We start from the raw sequence: 25,059 nt of genomic DNA, 5'->3' as shown, positions 1-25,059 counted from the left end.
TAGTTTTCTGTGTGGAGTTCACTTCCTTTATGTAACCACTAAATTCATAACTCAATCATTCACTGATCCATTTAGCAAATAGGTATTAAGCATCTCATAAGTGCCAGCTTTTTAGGCACTAGGAACACAGTGGTGAGCAGAGGGACATCAAACACATTCACACTCATAGAGTCTCTGACCTCTAGATGGAGATTATTGGTCATATTTGTGTCTTCCCTAAAGATATCCTGCGCATGGGTGTCAACCTTGAGCACGTTGGCTTCTCAGTCATTTGTTTTTATTTCTACATGTCCTCCTAACAAAACAATAAGGGGTAAATAATATACTCAACTCTCTTTGATCCTTACAAGTGAAAAATGATTGAGTACCCCTTCCCAGAAGGAGGAACAGAATTTACTAATGCTTTCTTGTTTATCTTTAAGAGTTACAATGCTTAGAACAACTGTTTGCTCCTTGTAAGAAATTTACATGTTGTCTAGTTAGAATGGTTTAAAATTATATTTTAAAAATTCATTATTCTGTCCAAAGACCCTGGAACTTAAACTTAACTGAAAATGCACACGTAAGTCAGACCACAGTCTCTTGAAGTTTCTATGGCAAGTTTGTCAAAGTTGGAGAGCGTCACTTACTCCCAGCTGTTTCTAAGGTTCACAGCTTCCACCCCCACCCCTGCCAATACGTTGTCTGAGATTCTTGGCTGAGAGAGCTGTTTGTTTCTTTATTTAGCAAAATCTAGCACAGCTCTGCTTAGCAGAGGGACAAACTGGAATTTGCAAGTTTCTGCATTATCACCCAGAAATTGCCAACTTGTCACAGGTGTACAGCATGCGAACAATGCGAAGAAGACAGCCGGGGACTGCCATGGACCTGAACGCCGGGGACTCCATCTGCAATGTCCCACGCACATTACTGCATCTCATAGGGGAATCCACTTTTCGTGGCAGGCAGAGGTGGGGAGTGCAGGTCCTACTCACAGCTTACAAGACATTTTAAGTCAATAATTGTAAGCAGAGCTGTTAACAGAACGCCGCTTGATTATTATGTCATGAAGAAAAGAAAAGAATGGCAAGAGTAACTTGAAAAAATAAATGAAGAGCAGTGAGTTTTCCGAGAAGCAGAGAATGAAACTGAGAGATTCTTGTTATTTTTTAAAGCTGCTGAGTTGGTCTCACTTCTTTGCTAAGTCTCTCAAGTACTTTTTTTTCCTCAAAACGTTTGAATAAATACCTGCCCTGCACTGAAGGGGAAATGCAGAGGCTCAGCTTACCGACAAGTGGACAGGTGGCGAAACAGGTATGGGCATTTCTGTTTCAGGTCAGCTTTTCATGGGACTTAATTGAATAATATCACCTCTCACTTTTTCCCTTTTTCCCCCTCATTGATCAAACTGCTTTTGAGAAAAGTGATACTTTGCATATCTGGCTAAGTACTGTTAACAGCCTCTGCCTGCGGTTTGTTAAAATAAAAAAAAAAAAAAAAAAAAAAAAAAAAAAAAAAAAAAAAAGTGTGATCTTGCCGGAGAAGTAATTTGCTTCTCTCCAACCAATGATGGCTTGTAGTTTATGCAAATTGGTATCTAGGGACAACAAATCCCATTTAATACATATGCATAGTTCATAAAAAAAACGACGTGAGAGAAAGAGGAAAAAAGATAAAGCAACGAGTCAGCAAAAGAACAGGTTCCGAGGAAATTTATTGTCCCAAATTGGACATTTGTAACAGATGATGTGAACAAGTGTTAACTTTGTTTTCAGCAGCTCTTCACGTACATTCACTAGACATCACACAGATTATGTTTTAAGGATCTGAACTGTAATAAAAAAAAGTGTCTATGGGCTTTAGAGTGTTGTGTTCCATATGGTTAGGGAAGTACGGAGTTATTGCGACAAGCATCTTGTGAAGCTCATTACGCGCAGTGGTGTTAGATGCGAATTGCCGCGCATAGCTATAGGGTACGTACATGACATCCCACAGTCAGCAGATAGCAACTGGAAATGAAAGATATGAAGGCACAGAGTACAGCTTCAGGGAACATGTTAGACAAAACATCTGCTGGTATCAGAACACTGCATTATCAGATCATTGTGGCCATGAATTTTTTATAGACAGTTTTTTCCCCCAAACCGCAACTTTGAAAGTGACATTTTGTGCAAAAAGTTTTTGATTGAAGTGTGATGTCAGGAGGAAGTCCAGTGCTGTAAGTCATTGTATAGAGAGCCGACACTGGCAGCCCAAGAAAACTCCTTTTTGCAAAGTGGGGCAACCTCGCCTAGGAGAATGTGTGCTGCAGTGCGTGCACGTGGGAATGCATAAGGGAGAAAGTTTTCTAAGCAAAAAATATGACTGAGATGCTTTGGTCTTTCTATGTCACTCAACATGTGGACAGGTTCATATCCTTCATATCCTAGACATTCACTTAACACTTCCTTTCTTCATGTGGAGAAAGGGTTGGTCAGGAGCTCCAATTAAGTTAGGTAACCTTCAACCTGGTTTTGTCTTGAGAACATTTGCTGTTCCAAGTAAATTTAGCTTTGTTTTTCTTGATCTCTGAGGGTATGGAAAATATAAAGTCTAGGGATCATTCTAAGTGAGAAATATAGATGGAGATATCCCTACATCTAATTCCTCCAAAGAACACATGCTCAGTGTCACATAAAACACAAGTAACACAGTGTCACATAAAACACAAGTGTGTGTGCTGGTGATTGGCTAACCACCAGCACACACACACACAGGAGGCAATATTCCATCAACTTATCTCTTGTACTCTGCTTGTTAATGGCAGCATTTCTCTTGTGCCACTTCTGCCTCAGAGTGGCTCTTGTAAGAGGTTCCTTCATTGCAGGAAACTTGCATGGATGAAAAACTAGTTGAGTTCTGATTATTGGGAGTATACATTAGCGGACCCACAGTCCTTGACAGAGGGTGGCAGGAAGGCCTAAAGAAAGGGAGGCAGTGGGGAGATGGTTCTCACCTTGAGAAAAGTTAATGGTCCTGATATTTAGGCCCCATTCCAGGATGCCATATACTTCATCTTGGAAGATAATGAAGCTCATCTAAAAGTATTATGACTTATGGAAGAATCCAGCTATCGACAGTCACCTTTCTGTTAACATGGTTCTGAGAAATGGAAAGATTTCACAGGCCATGGGGTACAGGGGTAAATGTATTTCTCTTAAAAGAGCTAATGCAAAAGAAGAGTAGAGGAAAAAGAGCTCAAAGACAAGTGGCAGGTCCTTGAAATGGATTCTGGAGAACTAGAGGAAGTGCTTTTCTCTATAATGCAACCAGTATTCAATTTAACGTTCTTTTCAATAAGCCATTGGATTCCTCTCTTAGCTCATTAGAAAAGTGACACACTGGATAAGATCAGAGTGTGATGCTCAGAAACTCTCAAGAGTCAGACTATATTTACTCATGGCAGCAGATATGAAGGAACATCTGTACAATAATTGGCAATAGTTCCAGATATGAAAGAGAAAAGTAAAAGGTACTCATGAATGAGTAAGCACCAACTACAGAGATCTGTACTTCACAGCTCCAAGCTGTTCTCTTATCATTCTACACATTTTTTTCCATTTTCTTTTTGTCTTATTTTCGTCTTTCTTTTTTATTTTCTTTCAGCGAAAGCAAAGTGAGGAATAGGGTTTCTTTTCATTTTTCGTAATTCCTTTTTTCTACTGCTTTGTAGAAGAGATATGAATATAGAGAAATACCCTCTGGGTATATATTCTCTATTATTCTCCCTGAAAGTTTTGATGAGCCATCAACTGTACACAGAAAGATGTGAGAATTCATTCACTCAATAAATATTTACTGAGCACCTATTACTGCAAGTGGCCCTTGTGCCAAGAACAACTACAATTTTCAATAACTGTATTTATTTATTTTTAATGTTATTTTTGAGAAAAGGTCTTGCTCTGTTGCCCAGGTTGGTGTGCAGTGGCTCAATCATGGCTCACTGCAACCTTGACCTCCAGGCTCAAGTGATCCTCTCACCTCAGCCTCCCAGAGAGCTGGGACCACAGGTGTGCACCAACACACCCAGGTAATTTTTTCATTATTTGTAGAGATGAGGTCTTGCTATGTTGCCCAAGCTAGTCAGGAACTCCCGTACTCAAGCAATCCTACTGCCTCAGCCTCCCAGAGTTTTGGGATTATAGGCATGAGTCAGTGCAACTTTATTTATTTTTGAAAAATATTGTAAATAAAAAAATTAATAAATAATACTCAGAGTCAAACATTAAGTAAAAGGCGGGAAAGAGAGAGTTAGGTAACCTTCAACCTGGTTTTGTCTTGAGAACATTTGCTGTTCCAAGTAAATTTAGCTTTGTTTTTCTTGATCTCTGAGGGTATGGAAAATACAAAGTCTAGGGATCATTCTAAGTGAGAAATATAGATGGAGATATCCCTACATCTAATTCCTCCAAAGACCACATGCTCAGTGTCACATAAAACACAAGTAAGCATGTCCTAGTCATCAGCCAATCACCAGCACACACACACACAGCCAACAACACAATAAGACAAAGACTTCAGAAAACATATTTATCAGGTATAAAAGAAATATGTCTAATGAGTGCTAAGAAGGTGAATAAGGGACAAATCAAAAAAATAGTTAAAGGTTATACAAATGTAAAAGCATATTTATGTAAGAAAAAATAGAGCTTATAGAAAAAACATATAACTCATTGGATGGATTTAACAGTTGAATACAAATAAAGACAGAAATTTTGTGAGCTGGAAGATATGTCTGAAGAGAAGCAAAGAGATGCAAAATGTTTTAAAAGTTAAATTATGATGGGGAAGAAAAAAGTTTTAATATACGCCTAATTAAGTTTCAAAAACAAGAGAAAGGGAGCTGCAGTAGTATTTGGAAGCATAACAGTTTAGAATTTTTTAAAATACCAATTCTCAGACTTATGAAGTCTGAGAATTATAATACCAATTCTTTTCGTATTATATGAATACCAATATTCACATTGGCTGAGGCTGAGGTAGAAGGATCACCTTAATCCAGGAATTCAAGGCTGCAGAAAGTTGAGATCTTGCCACTGCACTCCAGCCTGGGTGACAGAGCAAGACCCTGTCTCAAAAAAAAAAAAAAAAAAAAAAAAAAGTCCACAATTTCTGGAATGTTTAGGTTGAAGGGAAAGATATCAATTTAAATTTGATAAATAATGTTTGCATGCTAAAATAATTAAGGGAATCTTTAAGCTAATACAAATAGGGCATAGCATTTATTAATATTTATTTATTAATTTTATATTTACTTATAACATTTCTTAATTTTCCCTAGCATCCTGGGTAGCTGGGACTACATGCACATGCCACCATACCCAGCTATTTTTTTTTTTTTTTTTTTTTTTTTTGTAGAGACAAGGTTTTGTCATGTTGCCCAGTTTGGTCTTGAAGTCCTAGACTCAACCAATCGGCCCACCTTGGGCTCCCAAAGTGCTCAGATTTCAGGCATGAGCCACTATACTCGACCTAGACTATCTTAATAATGGAAAAATGGAAAATATGGAAATAATGATCAACCATTCCAAACAGAAGCAATAAGAGAGAGGAAATGTGAAACAAAATTTGGGGCAAGTAAGAAGCAGAAATTAAAATGGAGTATGTACATTCATATAAATTACAGTAAATGTAAATGGTCTTCATGGTCTAGTTAAAAGATCAAGATTGCCCAATTGAGAGCGAGAGAGAGAGACAGGGAATGAGAGAGAAGGAGAGAGACAGAACAGAGACAGAAGGAGAGGGAGAGAAAAAGAGGGAAAAACAAGAAGGAGCAGAGGAGGCTGGGAAGAAGAGCAGGAGATTAAGAAGAAGAAGAAAAAATAGAGGAAGGGAAAGGTAAAAAACAAGAATAAAAACAAGAAGAAAAATTTAAAAGATTTTTTTAAAAAAGAGAGAAAAGATAAACCAGGAGATTATTAATTGAAAGAAAGACAGTATATAAGGCAAAATAAATATTATTCTTATGAAAAATAAAGAGGGTCATTATATAATGATAAAATGTTTAATTTTAAACTTGCATGTACCTAGTAATAGCTTAGAACATGTAGAGTCAAAACTGACCGAACAGTGTAGGAAAACTTGACAAAGCCACTATCATAGCAGCATATTTTAAGGCCCCTCACACAGTTATTGATAGAGCAAGAAAATAAAAAACATTAAAATTTGAAGTTTTTAAGCAATATAAATAGTATGCATGATATAATAGGCATATGTAGACTAAGGTACTAATAACTGCATACTATTTTTAGATACTCATAAACCATTTATAAAATTTGACTATCCTAAATTATGAAGCATGTATTAATGAATTATCAATCATGTATTAATGAATTTCAAACTTTTAGGTATTATATATTCTTTAACAAAAATACAGTTAAGTCAGAAATAAATAATTTAAATTTTAAGCAGGAAAACTATTTATTTTGGAATTTAAAATCACACTTCTAAATATAAGTGAGAAAGTGGAAAAGCATTATGGAAAATAGAAAATGTTTAGATTTGATAGAAATAAAAATACTGCTTTTCAAAAAACTATAGAATACAGCTAAATTGTAGCTTTGGACATTTTATTAGAAAAGAATATATTTTAAAAATTTCACTACAAAATTGATAAATGAGATGATTGATATGTTAATTAGCTTTGTAAATTCTTCCACATTGTGTACATATATCTAAACATCACATTGTACCCTATAAATGTATACAATTATAATTTATCAATTAAGGAAGATATTAATAAAAATAAGAGAATAAAGGCTAACAATTAATTAAATACCTATTATGGTTAACATTAGGTGTCAACTTGATTGAACTGAAGGATGCCTAGATAACTGCTAACTATTGTCTCTGGGTATGTCTGTGAGGGGTTGCCAGAGGAGACCAACATTTGAGTCAGTAGACTAGGAGAGGAAGGCTCACCCTCAGTGTGTGTGGGCACCATCCAGTCTGCTGCCAGCTGGCTAGAACAAAGCAGGCAGAGCAGCTGGGATAAGCTGTCTTGCTGTGTCTTCTGGCTTTCATCTTTCTCCCATGGTGGATGCTCCCTGTCCTTGGACATGAAACTCCAGGTTCTTTGGCCTTTGGACTCTTGTTCTTACATCAATGGTTTGCCTGGGGCTCTCGGGCCTTCAATCACAGACTGAACACCTGCACTGTTGGCTTCCCTACTTTTGAGACTTTTGGACTTGGACTGGGCCACCGTACCTACCTCCTCAGCTTGCAGATGGCCTATCATGGGACTTCATCTTGTGATGGTGTGAGTCAATTCTCCTTAATAAATTCCCTTTCATATATATGTATATCCTATTAGTCTTGTCCCTCTGAAGAATCCTAACTAATGCAATACCCAAATGAACACATTCGAAAAAAAATCACTCCCTAAATAAATGGCAAAGGGTGAAAATAACAATAAAACAGTAGAAATTAAGAAACTATGTAACAAAAAAATCCAATAGAGCCATTGACAAATCTTTGCTATTGACAAAGATTGTTTTCTGAAAAGTAAAATGTGAAATTCCTGTAGCAAAATTCATCAAAGAAATGAAGAATAAATTAAAAATATTGGAAATAAATGATCCATAATTCTAGATATTAAATATAGTATGAGTAACTTTATGTCAGTATACTTGAAAACATAAAATGGTCAACCTTTCAGAAGAAAAAAAAGTAGAACTTTAAATCCAGAATGAGAAAGAAAAAAAAAAAATCTGAATAGTTTTATTACCTCTAAAGAAACTGAATTATACTCCGAAAGAAACACCAAACCCAAGGGATGTTAAAATTATGTTCTACCAAACATGCAAGATATAAATAGTCCTAATCTCATATACAGTATCTCAAAGTGTAGATAAAATGGGAGTAATATGCCACACAATTTGGTGGGCAAGCAAATTCTTAACACTACAACCTGGCAAGGACAACATAAAAAATCAGATTATATCTATAACTTACTCCAGAATAGAGGTGTAAAAATTCCAAACAAAATATAAAATAAACCTAGCATTGTAATGATTTTTTAGATTTACTCACAAATATGCTTATATTGTCTTTTCCCGGGCACGTAGTAGGATTTCACTTTTCTACATACTGATGGTTAGATTTTTCCATGTAGTGTTTTGGCCAATAAAATGTAAATAGAAGGGCTGTGTGCCAATTCAAATCAGATGCTTTCAGAGCCAGAATGCAAGGTCTCATGTTATTTCTCTCTCCACAGCACACACCCCTGCCACTTCCATATACACCCCAAATGGTGAAGATACCATCAGCCTGAGTTCCTGTCAAAAACTAGATAGAGCAGAGACTCCATATGACTCACAATTGACATTTAACATTATTGAGAAATAAATCTTTGTTATTATAAATTACAAAAATGTAGAGGTTGTTTGTTATAGCATTAGATCCCAAACCATTCTGCCTGATGCAAGCATTGTATAAAAAATGAATTTACTTTGTGACCGAAATGAATTTATCACAGAAACATAATTGTTGCTTAACACTGGAAAATCAGCATGTTAAGAGTTCAAGAGAAAAAAGCATATAATCTTCTCAATAAATGAAGAGAAAGGTTTGATAAAAATAAAAACGATTTATATAAAAGCTCTCACAAGACTATTGATAAAGACAAATTCCTTCTTGAAAGATGTACACCTTTAGAAAGCCTGAAATCTACATCATACTTCATAGTAAATGTTGATAGTATGCTGTTTAAGGTCAATATAAATGGCAAGCATGCTCTTCATGATCATTTCTAATTGGCATTGCATGGAAGACCTTAGAGCACTAAGGCAAGAAAAAGAAATAAAAAGTGAAGGATTAGAAATAGAGATACAAGGCCCAGCGCATTGGCTCAAGCCTGTAATCCCAGCACTTCAGGAGGCTGAGGTGGGTGGATCACGAGGTCAGCAGATCGAGATCATCCTGGCTAACACAGTGAATGAAACCCTGTCTCTACTAAAAATACAAAAAATTAGCCGGGCGTAGCGGTGGGCGCCTGTAGTCCTAGCTACTCGGGAGGCTGAGGCAGGAGAACGGCGTGAACCCGTGAGGCGGAGCTTGCAGTGAGCTGAGATCGCGCCACTGCATTCCAGACTGGGCGACAGAGAGAAACTCCCACTCAAAAAAAAAAAAAAAAAAAAAAAAAAAATAGAAATACAAAAATGTATTTACTCACAAATGAAAATCATATAATTACCTTGGTAGAAAATCCAAAACAATCAGTAAGTAAATTATTAGAAATCATAAGATAGCTTAGGAAGACCTCTGAATGTAAAATCAATTCAAAAACTAACTAAAAATCTATTCAACAGAGAAAAAATGTGTAAAACGTGATTTTAAAGGAGATGCCATTTACAAAAACATCAAATAAACCATATATATGGATAAATATAACAATGTTATGAAGAAAATTAAAACATAATTGGAAAGAGTCAAAGAGATCTCAGTTAAGTGGAGAGTTATGTTGTATTCAAATATAAATATTTATGTTCAAATATTGGGGAAATAATAACTGCAGATTTAAATTCAGTCCACATTGATTTATGGATTCAATACAACTTATCTAAAATTTAACTGTTTGTCAGTGAACAAGCTGGTTCCAAAATAAGTTGGTACAAAAGTAATTGCAGTTTTTGCTATTACTTTCAATGGCAAAAACCGCAATTACTTTTGCACCAACTTCATAGCACGAACAAAAAGTCAAAAACAGTCAAGATATTGTCAGCTATAAGGAATTATCATAAAGCTGCCTACATGTATATGCCAATGTGATACGTGATTTATTTTCCGTTGCAGTTCAATGGGAAATAATAGATTTTTAAATAAATGGTGCTAAACCAATTGATTTTCCACATTGTAAAAGATGTAATTTAGATCCCAACCTCACACTACACATAGTGAGACCCTGCCTCTAGAAAATAACAATAATTAAATTAAATTAAATTAGTTTGAATTTAAGACTAAAATGGGAAGGACAAGCTTATAAAACATTTTTAGAACAATATAAGAGGTAGCAAAGTCATTACCTCAGGGTAGAGAATAAAAAAGTAGAAAGTGCAAACCTTAATGAAAAAGCTTCATAAATTTAATTATACTGAATTAAGAATTTAGATTAATTATAAAGAAACCAGAGAGTGAAAGAAAAGTCTACAAAAATGAAAAAAAATACATTTATGACATATGTAATTCAAAAAGGATTATTATATAGAATAGCAACTAGATTAGGAATCAGGCCCCTCCCTGGAATATTCCCTGCCCTGCAGTGATTCCAATCAAGCATACACAAAACACTTCCTAAAGGATAGGGGCTTACCTTGACATTTGGGGTTGGTATATCTTGGTTTTGGTGGTTGATAAAGAAAAACTGGGGATTCATGGACAGAAACAGAATTCTTCCAAGATCCTCTTTGGGTCAGAGAAGCTGAAATAGTGGGTCTACGTGAAGAATCATGTAAAGGAGTCAATTACACAAGAAGCAATGGGAATCTGGGTAGGGCAGCAGAGGAAGAGACAGCCTTTAGGATATGAAGGTGAAAGCTGACCCTGGCCCATCCTCTTCCACAGGCATCTCCTGCAAGATATGTGCATAGGTCATTAAAGGTCTTGCACATGTCATTAAAGTTTATTCCTATGTATTTATCATGCCTGTTGTTATTGTAAATGGAAATTTTATTTTACATTTCTAATAGATTGTACTTTTTACATATGAAATATATACATTATTTATTGTACCATTTTACTACTGAACTACCTTTGTTTGGGGTATATTTTCACTTGATTCTTTGGAGTTTATTTAGATGTTCAATCATGTTATCTGTAAATTGGAATAGTTTACCTCCTCCTTTTCAATATTATCTAGTTAATTGGCTTTTTTCTTGCCTTTTTCAAGTTTAATGTTAGTAATTGTGATAAAAATAAGAATTCCTTGCTTTTTTTTTTTTTAATTTCAAAGGAGACACCACTTACATTTGGGCAGGGAGAGGTAAGTTTTAATTGTTTTAAAGTCTTATCAATAAATTTCTATTTTAGTAAATTTTTTCAAAAACATTAAATTTTATCAAACATCCTTTGGCAATCATATGAGTTTTATCCTTATGTTTATTTATTTATTTCAAAAAATTTTAGACACAGGGTCCCACTCTGTTGCCCAGACTGGAGTGCAGTGGTGCAATCACAGTTCATTGCAGCCTAGAACTCCTGGGATCCTGGGATCAAGGGATCCTCCTGCTTCAGCCTCCCAAGTAACTAGGACCACAGGAATCTGCACAATGCCAGGCTAATTTCTTTTAATTTTTTTGTAGACATGGGGTCACACAATGTTGCCTGGTCTTGAACTCCTGGCCTTAAGTGATCCTCCCACCTTGGCCTATGGAAGTTCTGGGATTACAGGTGTGAACCACTGCACTTGCCCTATGTTTATTTATATAATAAATTATATAACTAGATTTATTGGTATTAACTAACCTGCTTTCCTGGCATAAGAGCCACTTATTTATGAAGTACTATTTTTTAATGTTATTCTGAAATCTGTATGTTGATATTTTATTTAGTATCTTTGTATTAATATTCATGAGTGGCTTTGGTCTGTAGTTTTCTTTCTTTATAAAATCATTTTTAGTTTTGGTGTTAATGCTACACTCAGTACGTATGAATACATAAAGAAGAAGAATGTCAACATATTGGAATTTTCCACTCCTTAAAGTTTCTTGTGAACATGTCTGGACCTAGTGCTTTTGGGATATGGGGCATGGACACATGTTGAACAGGAAAAAAGATAGATTTTATTTTTTGTTTTCACTTTTAAACAGCTTTGTTGAGATAAAATGTACATACCATAAAGTTCACCCACTTAATATGTACAATTCAATGATTTTTAGTGCATTTGCAGAGTTATGCAACCATCACCATAATCTAAGCATGTAATATTTTTAATATGCCCAAAGGAAAACACAAACCAATCAGCAGTTACTCTAACTCCCCCATTCCCAGTTCTAGGTGACTACTATCTCTGTTCTATCTCTGTAGATTTTCCTATTGGGACATTTTTAATAAAAGGTTTCATACAACACATGGTGTTTCATGACTAGCTTCTTTCATAGCATAATGTTTTCGTGGTTCATCCATGTTGTAGCATGTATCAGTACTTCATTTTTTTATATTGCCAAATAATATCCATTGTGTGGATACACCATGTTTTATTTATCCATTCATCAGTATATGGGCATTTGGATTGTTTCTACTTGTGGCTATCACGAATAATGCTAATATGAACATTTGAGTACAAGTTTTTCTGTAGACATATGTTTTTATTTTTCTTGGTTATATACCTAGGCAGGTGTAGAGAATTTGAAGAGCTTGGTGGAAGTTCAATGGGAATTTTAGAAGTTAAGATCCTTTGGGGAGAAATTAAGAGATTTAAAAATACTGAATATCAAAAAAATTTGTGAGGATACACAGAAAGATATCAGGTGGATTACCTGGATTATATGATAACTCTATATTTAACATTTCAGCCACTCGAAAACTGTTCTCCAAAGTAGCTGCACTACCTTATATTTCTTTTAGCAGTGTGTACTTCTTTTAGTAATGTATTTCTTTTAGCAAAGTATATAAGGTATATGTATACCTTATATTTCTTTTAGCAAAGTAGCTGCACTACCTTATATTTCTTTTGGCAAACCTTAACCAGTTTCTCAAATCCTCACCCATACTTGTTATTATTGCTTGTCATTTTGATTGGAGGTTTTGAAGTGGTATCTTCTTATGATTTGCTGTCTACCTAGTGACTAATGGTATTGAGCATCATGTTATGTTTATTCACAATTTGTATATCACTATATCATCTCTAACAATATCTATTTAAATATTTTGCTATTTTTAATTGGATCACTTGTCTTTTTAACAAACACTTTTTAAGTTCAGTGGTACAAGTGCAGCTTTGTTACATAGGTAAACTTGTTTCATGGGGTTTGTTTTACAGATTATTTCATTACCCAGGAATTAAGCCTAGTACCCATTAGTTATTTTTCCTGATCCTCAACCTCCTCCCACCTCTCCCCTCCACAAGGCCCCAGTGTGTGTTGTTTCTATGTGTCCATGTGTTCTCATCATTTAGCTCCCACTTGTAAGTGAGGATATGTGTTATTTGTTGATTTGTAAGAGTATTTTATATATTCTGGATACAAGTCCCTTCTCAGATACATTATTTGCAAATATTTTCTCAGTACATAGGTTATCTTTTTACTTTCTTTTGAAGTCCTTTAAAGAAAAACATTTTTAATTTTGAGGAAGTTCCATTTGTCAATATTCTCTTTTATCACTTGTGCTTTCGGTAGCATATCTAAAAAGTCATTACCAAACCCAACATACAAAGATTTACTCTTATATTGTCTTCTGAGTTTTATAGCTTTAGCTTTTATATGTAGGTCTATGATCTACTTTGAGTCCATTTTTGTGTATGATGTGATGCAGGGGTCCAAATTCATCTTTTGCATATGGATATTCATTTATCTCAGATATAAGTTTTTGTTGAATGTTAATATTTAAACTATGAGAATGTATTCAAAAATATTTGGATAAATGAGCAGGAAAGAGAACCACCCTATTCACAGAAAATGCCGAGAATAAAATCCTTATTCTATTGATATTTATAAGATAATAGATACAATCTGGTGATCCAGAAGTAGATTTTATTATTTTTTTCAAAATCCCAAAACTATCTATGAAAGTAAGGGTTATCTGGTAATATAATTTTTAAAAAGCACTTATGTCTGTACAATGAAAGATTCTATAGCTACTAAGAAAAATAGGTTGTCTCCACATGCATGAATATGGAAAGGTTCCAAAATACATTAGGTAATAAAATTAAGTTACAGAAATGTGTTTATATCTTGTAAACATTTGTGTAAATACACACACACACACACACACACATATCGACTGCAGGCAAATGTATAGAACATTTCTTGAAGGCTATATCTAAAACGATAGTCAAGAAATTGGCAAAATGTTTGCACTAGATGGAATAGTGGGTGGTTGAGTGGTCAAAAGAGAGATGGAAGCTTACTTTTCACTCAATGCCATTTTCTACCTTGTAAGTTTTGAGCAATGCATATGTCTTACATATTTAAAACTCAATAAAACTAATAAAAATGGCTTATTAACTTTACTAAATTTTACTAGAAAATGTCTTTCTCAAGTTGCCTGTAAGATATTGACTGTAGAACTCTATTTCCTGTTAAGTAATATGACTATACAAATGATTCCACAAAAGTTACCAATCCAAATTCCTTGATCATGATAACACTGTAGCCAGAACCCACTCAATATGAAGCAACATTCAGAAATTACCCAGAAAGAACTTATTACATAGTATTTTTCTTAAAGAGAATGTGGCACATTAGCATATACTACATTTGCTTGTTCACAAATCTCAGAACACTCAAACAAAAAATTCTCCTTGAATTTTGAGAAAGGTATAACTACATGATACATATGAAATTTATAGAGGCCAGGGAGTCATAAATCACATTCTTTATCAAGAAGACATTAGATAAAGTTGTTGACTTCAGTGAAGGGATGCTATGGATGTTTGGGAGAGCATTTTCTAACATTATTTTGATGTTAATGCTAGAGAACAAATCATTTACTCACAATACTATGCTTTACGCCCATCACTATCCCTTTAAGCCAATGGATCGAATGGACTCACAGATCTGACTCTACGTGGCATCCTCTGATGTTCTCAAATCAGCTTAGAGATGGTGTCTAAATAGTCCTTTAACCATGGCCATTTCGTGTGATACCTCTGTTACCCTTCTGAAAAAAAGAATCTAAATCTTGATGTGTTTATTACAGTGCCTTAGCTGCCTCAGGAGATTTAATCTGTCTGACTGACTGTACATGGAGAAATATTCTTTGCTAATCTGCATTTTATTTTAAAATTTACAAAACATAAAGATTAAAATGTCAATGTAAATTGAGCATGCTTGGCTGTAAAAGGCCAGTTGTGTCTGTTTCAGACATTCTTATATTTTATTATTAATTTGTTCCAAAGTCCAAAAATGTTCATATATCACAGTAGATACTTAAACAACAAACGGCTAATTTCTTTCCATTGGAAGCCTGACCTCCTCAATGGCAGATTGTGGGAACATAGGCTTCTTAGTTTTAAAGAAGCAAATAAATTTACAAATGAAGTTACCTGTTGGTAAGTTCCATGATGGGAACAAAGAGAGGGCCTCTGTAAATATTATTCACCCCACTGCTGAGTCCGTCCATCTAAAGGCCGTGATTGATGATGTCACCAAAACAAAGGAGTGCATTTAGTCTAATAAGTCAACATGATGAGACATTGAAAGGTTGGAATTATGTATGGCAGAAGACAATTATGCAAGCCAAACGATTCTTCAATTAATAATGAGATCCCTCACAGACTGAAGAGAAAGACTCACAGGATGGAAAGCATTGTGATTTACTCTGTGTGTGTCCATATGTGTCTGCAGTGTATATATTTTGGGATATAAATGATATATGCACAGTGTGGGTGCTGTGGCATCTGAATCTATGTGCTTATTGTCTGAAATCATGACTCATTTGTACACTGGGTAGGTGGATGTCTAGAATGTACTAATTGTTTCTTAAGAGATAAAAGGCTTTGCCTGATTCCTAAAGCCATGTGGTTTAATTAGAAAAACAGTTGAATTTCACTGATGTCATGTATGTCCCCCTATTTTCAGAATATCAGTAGTTGCCTTATGCTATCCCAATTTAATTTTGTTAAACATTAAACCAAACCATGGAAATACCAAAACATCAATATCAATGTAAATGCATAAATTAACAAAATGCCATTTAGTTCATTTTTAAATATTTCCCAGTGTCCCACAGATTTGGCTGTGTCCCATCCCAGTCTCACCTTGAATTGTAGTTCCGATAATCCCCATGTGTCATGGGAGGAACCTGGTAGGAGATAATTGAATCATGAGGGTGATTACTTCTATGTTGTTCTTGTGATAGTCAGTGAGTTCACACAAGATCTCATGGTTTTAAAAGGGGCTTTATCACTTTTGCTCAGCAATTCTCTCTGCTGGTATCATGTGAAGAAGGATGTGTTTGATTCCCCTTCATCCACAATTGTAAGTTTCCTGAGGCCTCCCCAGTCATGCGGAACTGTGAGTCAATTAACCCTCTTACCTTTATAAATTACCCAGTCTCGAGTGCGTCCTTATGGCAGTGTAAGAATGGACTAATACATCCGGTCTCTGGATTAACACATGCTTGTAACTAACTAGTGACATTTGTTTTAAAATTTTAGATATTTTGGAACAACATTGGTTTTCGAACTTTGTTATATGGAACACTAAGTACTCAATAGACTTCTCTCCCTCTTCCTCTCTGCCCCCATAGAAATGACAAAGTGTGGGAGGTAAGGGAAACAAAGAGACAGAACTCCAACGCAAAGAGCTGCAGTTTTATTTGGGGGCAAGGAGGATTTATTTTATGGTTTTGTGTAAACAAAGATTTCTATGGCTATAAATAGCTTTAAAACCATCATTAAAAATGCATTTGAAACAAAACTAAAGCTAGTTTCTTAATACTATATATGAGAAAATTTCACATAAAACATAAAACTCATACTATGGAAGTACAAGAAAAGATATGTGGAGAATTTTAAAAATAATTTTGAGTTATTAAAACAAAGCCTATACCACCCGCCAATATACATACATGACACATACACACACACATATATATACCTTGCCAGATTAGAAAAAAAGTAAACTTTCTATAGAGCACAAAACAACATTAAAAAGTTAAAAGAGAAAGTTATAATAAAAATAGCATACTGGAGGAAATATTTGTGGCATTTATAACAGACAACAAATTAGTATCCATAGTAAATACAGAATTCTTAAACATGTATTCAGAAGTAACTAGATTTAAAACAACAGAGGATATTAATAAGAAATATATTAAAGAATATAAATGGGCAATAAACATAGATGCTAAATTCACCAGTAACCAGAAAAAATACAAATTTTATAAAATGTATTGTTTTTACCCTATTAGACTGTCAAAAATATAAAAACAAGCCTGCTTATGTCAAATGCTCATGAAAGTGTAGAAAAACAAGCAATATCTAAGGTCTTTGTGGAGTTTTAACAGACTTTTTGAAGGACAATATGGCAATACCTTTCAACTTTTGAAATATGCATAGGCAGTTATTCACCAATTCTATTTCTAGTAATATATCTAAGAAATACTTCATGTCTTTTACTTATTTGTTTACTTGCTTATTTTTTTGGTGGTGGTGGTTTTAAAACATTTCAGCAAATTATTTGACACTCCTTCATTTAAAAGGGAAGTGTAATTCACTTCTCCTTGAATGTTGGCCAGACTTTTTTTATTGACATATAATAGGTGTGCATATTTCCAGGGTACACAGGATAATCTGATACATTCATATAGTCAAATCAGGGTAATTGGGATAACCATCACCTTAAATATGTATGTTTTCCTTATGATAAGTACATTTGAATTATTCTCTTCTAGTTAGTTTGAAAGGTACAATAGAGTCATGTTAACTCTAGTCACCCTATTAATTCCCCTCCCCTTGAATGTTGGATAGGGTTTGTGACTTGCTTTAACCGAGAAAATGTGATGGTAGTGATATGGGTGACTTCCAAGGCTAAGTCACAGAAAGTATAGCTTCTACCTGGCTCTTGCTTTCTTGAATTGCTCATGTTGAGGAAGCCAGCTGCCATGTCATAAGGACACTCAAGCAGCCCATGTTGGAAAGAACCTGAGGCTCTATGGAGAGGTGTATGCTAAAAAGAACTGAGGTCTCCCACTAACATCTTGCATCAAACTATCACCATGTTAGTGAACCACCTTAGGTCCTCCAGCCCTAGTCCAGTCTTCAAATGACTGTAACATCTGGAATGCACCCTAATGAGAGATTCCAATGCTAAGCCAGCCAGCTATGCTGTTTCAAGATCTCTGACCAGCAGGAACTATGAGCTAATAAAGATTTCTCATTATTTGAGGCCACTAACTTTTAACATAATTTGTTATGCCTGAAGTGTATGACTGAATTCACATGCAACTGTTAAATTCATACAGTATCTCTATGTATTCTAAAATAAAAATATCTTCAGGAAATATAAAATAAATTATTCAAACAATATAAATTTTATTAATTTTTCTTGTTAAGATATATTTGGATATATATAGTTTACATACACACCTCTATACAGATGTCTGTAACTTCTTACGCAAATGCTTTCAGAAACCCATGGAATAGAGGATTGGACTAAGAAAGATAGCAAGGGAACTTCCACCTTATGAATTTCTGTGTATTTGAAATTTTTAAATTACAGACATGTTTTATGCATTCATATTTACTTTAATAATTTTATTTTTTAAATTTTAACTAATGAAAAATGAATGAAGTAGCATACTCTTCTTTGAAGGGCTTTCATTGTTGATATTAGTGAATTACCAGGTAGTAGAAGACAAGAAAATAGGATGAGTTAAAATACATAATTTACTTTAATAGCTTTGTGGCTGAGCGGAAGCAAGTGAAATGATTGTTATAGTTTTGATTCAAGGCCAAGTGGCTTTATGTAGTTCTATGGCCACAGCCTACCTGTTTGTCAAATGGGACAGTGAGTGTGGAGAGGTAAGCTGGGGAGGCAATGAGGATGACTTAGTCTAAATACACCCCTACCAGTGGACAAAGTCCAGAACCCACACCAGATGCCAGATGAATTGTAGGTTGATAGCGACATCTTCGTGTACAAAGGACAGTACATTAAAGAGGGGAATGAAATAGATATCTACCTGTGGGAGCTATTGATTGGATTTAATGCTAGGGCTTTTATCCCATTATGCTGCATGTAATATGCTGAGGATTTCAGAAAAAAATAATACATGGGCTGTCCCAAGAACTATAGGTCAAAAGGGAGTGGATAATAGAATTTGAATAAAAAGGAAAAATTGATTAGCTGATAGTGATTATTAGGCAATATTATAGAAGGCGATATTACAACTAACAGAGCATCACTAAATGATGCCTGTACCTTAATACAAAGCCATCTGAATCAACCTGAAGCACAAAAGATGAAGACTCAAGTGACCAAGGCAAATTTTAATTGGAATTACAAATATTGCTTGGCAAAACGTGGCAAATAAAAGGCTCCTTGAGAGTATTTGTGTAAAATCTTATGTCTTTCTTTCAAAGATTTCTTAAGAGAAGTTCCAGAAAATATCTTTAATTCCAGTTTATAGGTTTTCCTTATTTTAATGTTTGCATCTCTAGTGTAGGCATATTATAAATGGAATTAACTATATTACTAATGCTTTTAATCTGATTTTACTGGTGCGCCTAGCGCTGATGACTAGGAATCAGCATGTGTGTCATTAAAAATATATATAAAGTTATATAGAAACTAAATTACATGTCCAAATAAACACATTTATCTGTATGCTTTATTTATTATCCCAAGTAGCCAAAGCACAGAGTCCTGACTGCCTGTCTTCAAAAATAAAGTAGCTACAAAACAGTTAGTCTGGCTGCTGGAATCAAAAACTCTCACTTGATGAAAGAACTGGCACGAATAGCCCACTACATTCTGATGTATTCCTTCGTTTATAACTCCAGGATCTCAGGCCTGGAACTAGACATTTGTGGGGCACTGCATGCATTTTTGTAAGACTATTTATATGCAGGAAATAATTGGTAGTATTTTAGTCACTCAAATCGATTGCTGAGCAATCCATTGGATTGCTACTCAGTCGATCTAAGTTGGCTCTTCAGACAAGTGAAGCTTCAGCACTTACTGGGTACTGTTAATTGAAAGTCCTCTCCATGAGCCTATGATTTGGACCTGATGGAAGATACGGACAGAAATGCTAGAATATGTGGGCTGAGAATTTTGTATGAAATAAGTAAAAGGGAAGTGAGGCACTGTCCAAAATGTCAAAACTGATTCCTGAAATCCCAGGGGACTTTTTTCTCAAGTTGCATTGGATTATATCTACTTTGGAATGTTTTTAGATTCTGTGCTATGTCAATCATAAATCAATGCATGGCTGCCCCTTCTGCTCATTGTCTACCAAATCTACTGCAAAGACTTCCCAGTGACCTTGCCACCTGCTAAAAACCCGCGCTGACCACCTCTGGCTGAGAGACCCTGGTTGTCTTCTGCCCTCTGATTACAATTACTTTCTGAGCAATTTAATGGGAAGCACCTCCCTTTTTTTAGTCATTGTTTCTGATGTTATTTTGGATTATTATTTAAAGAGGTGTGCTGTCATTTGACTTTGTACATTGTTTATAACTCAGCTACCTAAGAAGCTTTCAGAATGCAAATGATTGCATTTTATCTTGCTTTTTTTTCCTTCCTCACTCTTCCCTCCCCTAAACAACCACCTGTGCCTTCCAGGTCTATCATAGTGCCGTACACTTAGGAAATTCTTGTACACGTTTGTTGTTTTGCAATTTGAAATTCATGATGCATTCTGTCCTCAGAAACTTCAGATCTTAGTTGTGTCAGGACAACATGTACACTCCAAAAAAATCTTTATTACCAATTATAGAGACAAAGGAACGGGAAATATATTTAAGAACAGGAATGTTTTCACAATACAATTTACTCTTCCCAATATCTGCACAATGAGGTGGGTATTACTGTCATTTTTACTTTACAGATAAACCAGGCTGATAGATCTTAAGCAATTTGCCTAGCCGAACTGAGTTTAAGAGGCAGAGTTGATTCAAACCCAGATCAGCTGGGTTCTATCCTCTGGACCAGTTCAACAATAAACAACATTAAAGAGGCTGCACTAATATCCCTACAAAGCAGGGTAACCACTGAGGGAATGTGGAGTGAGGGAAGCATGTGGAAATGGGTCACGAATTGGGAGAGGCTTCCTGGGTGAGGGAACATTGAAAGGAGCGAGAGAGAGGGAATACGGCTCTGAAAAATAGAGGATGGGATAAGTGGAGTAAGGTAATAACGAAAAGAAAAAGCCTTTGCCATTAAGGCTGTGGAAATATTTACAGTTGGTTTCCAATTTTCTCATATTTTTCTATCTAGCCAAACAGCAATAAAGGTATGTGGAAAAAACATATATATTAAATGACTAGGTGTCAGATTTCTGATTTGATAACACTTGGTGTAAAAATAACAGTTATTATTACTCTTCATTTATCTAGCTCTGAGAGTGTACACAGCACAGTATAATAAGTAGAATTTATCAGAAGAGGGACAGGATTGGTGCCCTGAGGGCTTTTCCACTTGAGTAGAGGCTCAAGTGGAAACTGAGACACCCAAGAATCAGGGCACTGCCCTCACAGAGATGTGGATTCTCCTGCTCTCACCGGCTGCAGCTGAAGATACATGGTCTTATTGTGGGTGGCATTTTTCTTTTGTGGGAAGATATGGAAAGAGATTTTAATGTCTGTCTTCTAGACAGAAGATGTTAATTGAAATCTTTTTCTAACATTATATGTCTCACATTACTACATGTGAAAAAAAAAAAGAGATGCATTTTTTTTTTTTTTTTTTCTCTAAGAGCCTGCTTTGTGTATTCTGAGCAGTGGGCAAGGTTCAATCATGATCCAGTGAGACCGAACACCTGGGAGCAATGGTAGATGGACAGCTGTCTTCCTCAGGGTGCCCAGGAATAAAAATTTAGACTCATAACAATTCAGTGTTCTAATTACAGAGGATGCACCTGTACTAGTAAATATGTACACAAAAATATCTTGCTTCTGCACTGTCGCCCAGACATCCAGAAGATAATAAAGAAATAATGATTAAGCAAAACAAAGATAAGAAACCTAAAGTTTCTTCACTCAAATTTGAGCACAGAGTCTCAATCTTAGCTTGTTAACTTTTACTCTGGACACAAATTTAATGACTGTTGTTTATAGTTGTCTAGCTCCTACTCAGTACTTGAGCAGCAGCAAATGAGAAGTATGGGGGACATGACAGAGAGCTGGACGACAAAGGAGGAGACAGAAATGCTGAAAACGTATAGCTAGAACTGGGGAGAGGTGGGGAGGCCACGGCATAGAGCAGACAACCCTATAACTTCAGTGGTTTCTGAGGGCGTCAGCACTTTTGCAAAGGGTTGTAACTCAGAATTCAGTTTGTTAGTTCCAAATGCTATCTATTACATATTATCTGTAATAAAATAATTATATTTTAATTGAATACAAGAATTGTGATATTCTGCAAAAACATACATGAAACCAACTACACCATTTGAAAGAGAAAACTAAAATAATTGAAATATACACATGAGAATATATAAGTCATGGTGTAAAATAGAAGTGACAAGTAAAATTTGGATTTAAGTTTAAATAATTGTTGTTAATTGTTATGAAGATTTAAGGTAAATGTTATTAAAAATTTCTTAAATTAGCTTGCAAATGCAAAATTCTAATGACCAATTGGCATAAAATTCAGGTTATTCCAAAGACATTATGAGGTAAGAGATGTCAGAAACTAAAATCATATTAAAGTTTATTTAACATTGAAAAAATATTTATTGAATCCTATTTTGTGTCAGAAGCTATACCAGGTTCTAGGATCTTAGTACAAAACAGTAGAAATTTATAAGCATAAGCATGACATTCCACATGTGAACTGGACAATAAACAAATAAATAAGTAAATATATAATTTCTGCTTGTGATACATGTAATGAAGAATAAACCAGGGTAAGAGTGTCAAGGGACAGGCAAGTGGAGGGACTGCAACTATGTTAAATATGGTATTCTCAGAAATCCTCTCTTTGAAGGTCACATTTGGACAGAGCCTGTGAATACAATATGGCCATCCAGAGGAAGATAATTCCAGGAAAAGTGCTAGGTGAGTGCAAAGGCCCTGAGGCAGAGTTGAGTTTGATGTATTTCGCAAGCAGTAAGAAGCAGAACAAGACAGGGCAAGGAAGTAGAGGACTTTGACAGCACAGATGGTATTCCAGAGGAACAGGACCTATCATTGAATTAGATGTAGGACATAATGAAAGGGGAGAGGAATAAAGGAGAGAATTACATATTTTCCCTACTCTCACCATCCCCATCACCCTGATCCCAGATACTGGGTAAATAGTGAAACCAATTGCTGTACTGAAGAAAACTAGAAAAGAAGCACATACGTGAGGAAGTTGAAGTGTTTGGAGTAGAGGGTGATTCCATTGGGGATCTGGAAAGAGGTTGGAGATCTGGAAGATGGATGCCTGGGATCCATCAGAGTACAGAGGATACATAAAGCTAGCAGGCTGGATATGAGGGCTCAGGCAGAGGGCATAGATAAGAAGACAAAAGGTCTAAAGACTGGCTCACAACCCATGCATTTAGAAATCAGCAGAGAAGGAGTGTGCAAAGGAGTAAGAAGAAGTTCAAGCATCCATGAAAAGATAGAGACTTAGTCCTAAAAGTGGAAAATGAAAGTATTTAAGAAAGGGTGAGTGATCAGCTGGGGTATCACCTGAGAAGTTGAGGAAGTCGGATGTGCACTGAGAACCCAAAGCTTGTCAGATTGGGCAATCTAAGGCCATTGGCAACCTAGAGGTGGGGCCTGGGAGATGGATTTATAACTCATACATAGTTTAAATGCTCGAAAATGATAGAGGAATGTTGTACAAAGTTTAAAGATAAAACAAACTTCTAAAATAATAAATAAACCTTAGAGGGATGACTTCTAACCCACCCTTCCCTGGTGACCCCTTATTCCTGATAAGAAAATGTCACATTCTTGTATGTAACGGAGCACAGAATTTAGGGCAGAATCATGTCTTTTTGTTACAGTGAGTCATCAATGGGAGCTAAAACCACCCATAAATCAGAGGAGAGCTAATTCAAACAATTTAAAGAAATAGAAACATTGAGAACCTCATATTGGATTACTGAGTCAAATGCAAAGGCATAGCTGCTGGGGGATTAGGGGGAACCCTCAGTAGTCCACCCATGACTTGCCTGAAAGAAAACCAATTCTAAAAAATAATGGATTTGATTTTATTGCTTTTGATTTATGCATTTTACTTTTTTCTTCATCAAGTGAAATAAAATAACAGAGAAGCTACACTGCCTGTTTGGAATTTTGTAGGAAAACAGAGGAAAGAGATGTGGGTGCTTGTGGGACAAGGAGTGGTGTGGGGCCGCTCCTTTACAGGGAATAATATTTCCCCTGCAATTGTCAAAATTTGATATAATTGCTCATTGGGAGAAAATCTAACCATCATCACCATGCTTTTTCTTTAGAGCCACCTATGTCTTATTGTATGTAGTTGTGGAATTGATGTATGGTAACATTCCTTTTCCTTTTTTAAGTACACCATGAAGGAAAAAGAAAAGAAAAGAAAAAAAAAAAGAATTCCATTGTGATAGTGAGGCAGCCAAGATTTAAAGGTTGTGCTGGACTTACAACTGAAATGCAAATCACTCCTTGCAAACAGCCTTCTGCTGAGGCCCAAATTTTTACAGATCAGGTTCTGCTGTCCTGACGAGGAATCATTGAACAGCATTTCCCAGGATTCACAAATTAGTTGCCGTCTAAGGTATCATTTTCTACGTTGTAATTGTAACTTACCAGAGGAAACTTTGTCACAAAAGACAGTACCCTGTGCTTCCATTATTTTTCCAGCTGCACCGCCACTAAGGATTCTTTCACACACAATAAAAATACACACATCACGACCTCCCTCTCTGAAATATACACTCCTTGAATATAAACATTTTGAGAATATTGGTGTGCTTTTCTTCCTCTTCTTTTTTAGATGTGCAGGTGGTAAAATACTGGTTGCCATGAACTGCAGACAATAAATAAAAATTGCCAGCTTCTTATGGCTGCCTGATAGAAATGTGCCAGCCTGGAAAAGCCTGATTCTCCAGGCACAATCATTCTCTGGGCAAGACATCTGTCACTAATACGGCCTATTTGTTGGGTGCTCTTGAATGTGCAGGTAAGGGTGGTCCAGTGCAGATGTGCTTAGTGGCCCCCAGAAATAGGAGACCCTTAAAACCCTGAAA

This window comes from Rhinopithecus roxellana, chromosome 17 (genome assembly GCF_007565055.1).
Source record: "Rhinopithecus roxellana isolate Shanxi Qingling chromosome 17, ASM756505v1, whole genome shotgun sequence".
Lineage (NCBI taxonomy): Eukaryota > Metazoa > Chordata > Mammalia > Primates > Cercopithecidae > Rhinopithecus > Rhinopithecus roxellana.
This window is presented reverse-complemented; position numbering follows the sequence as displayed.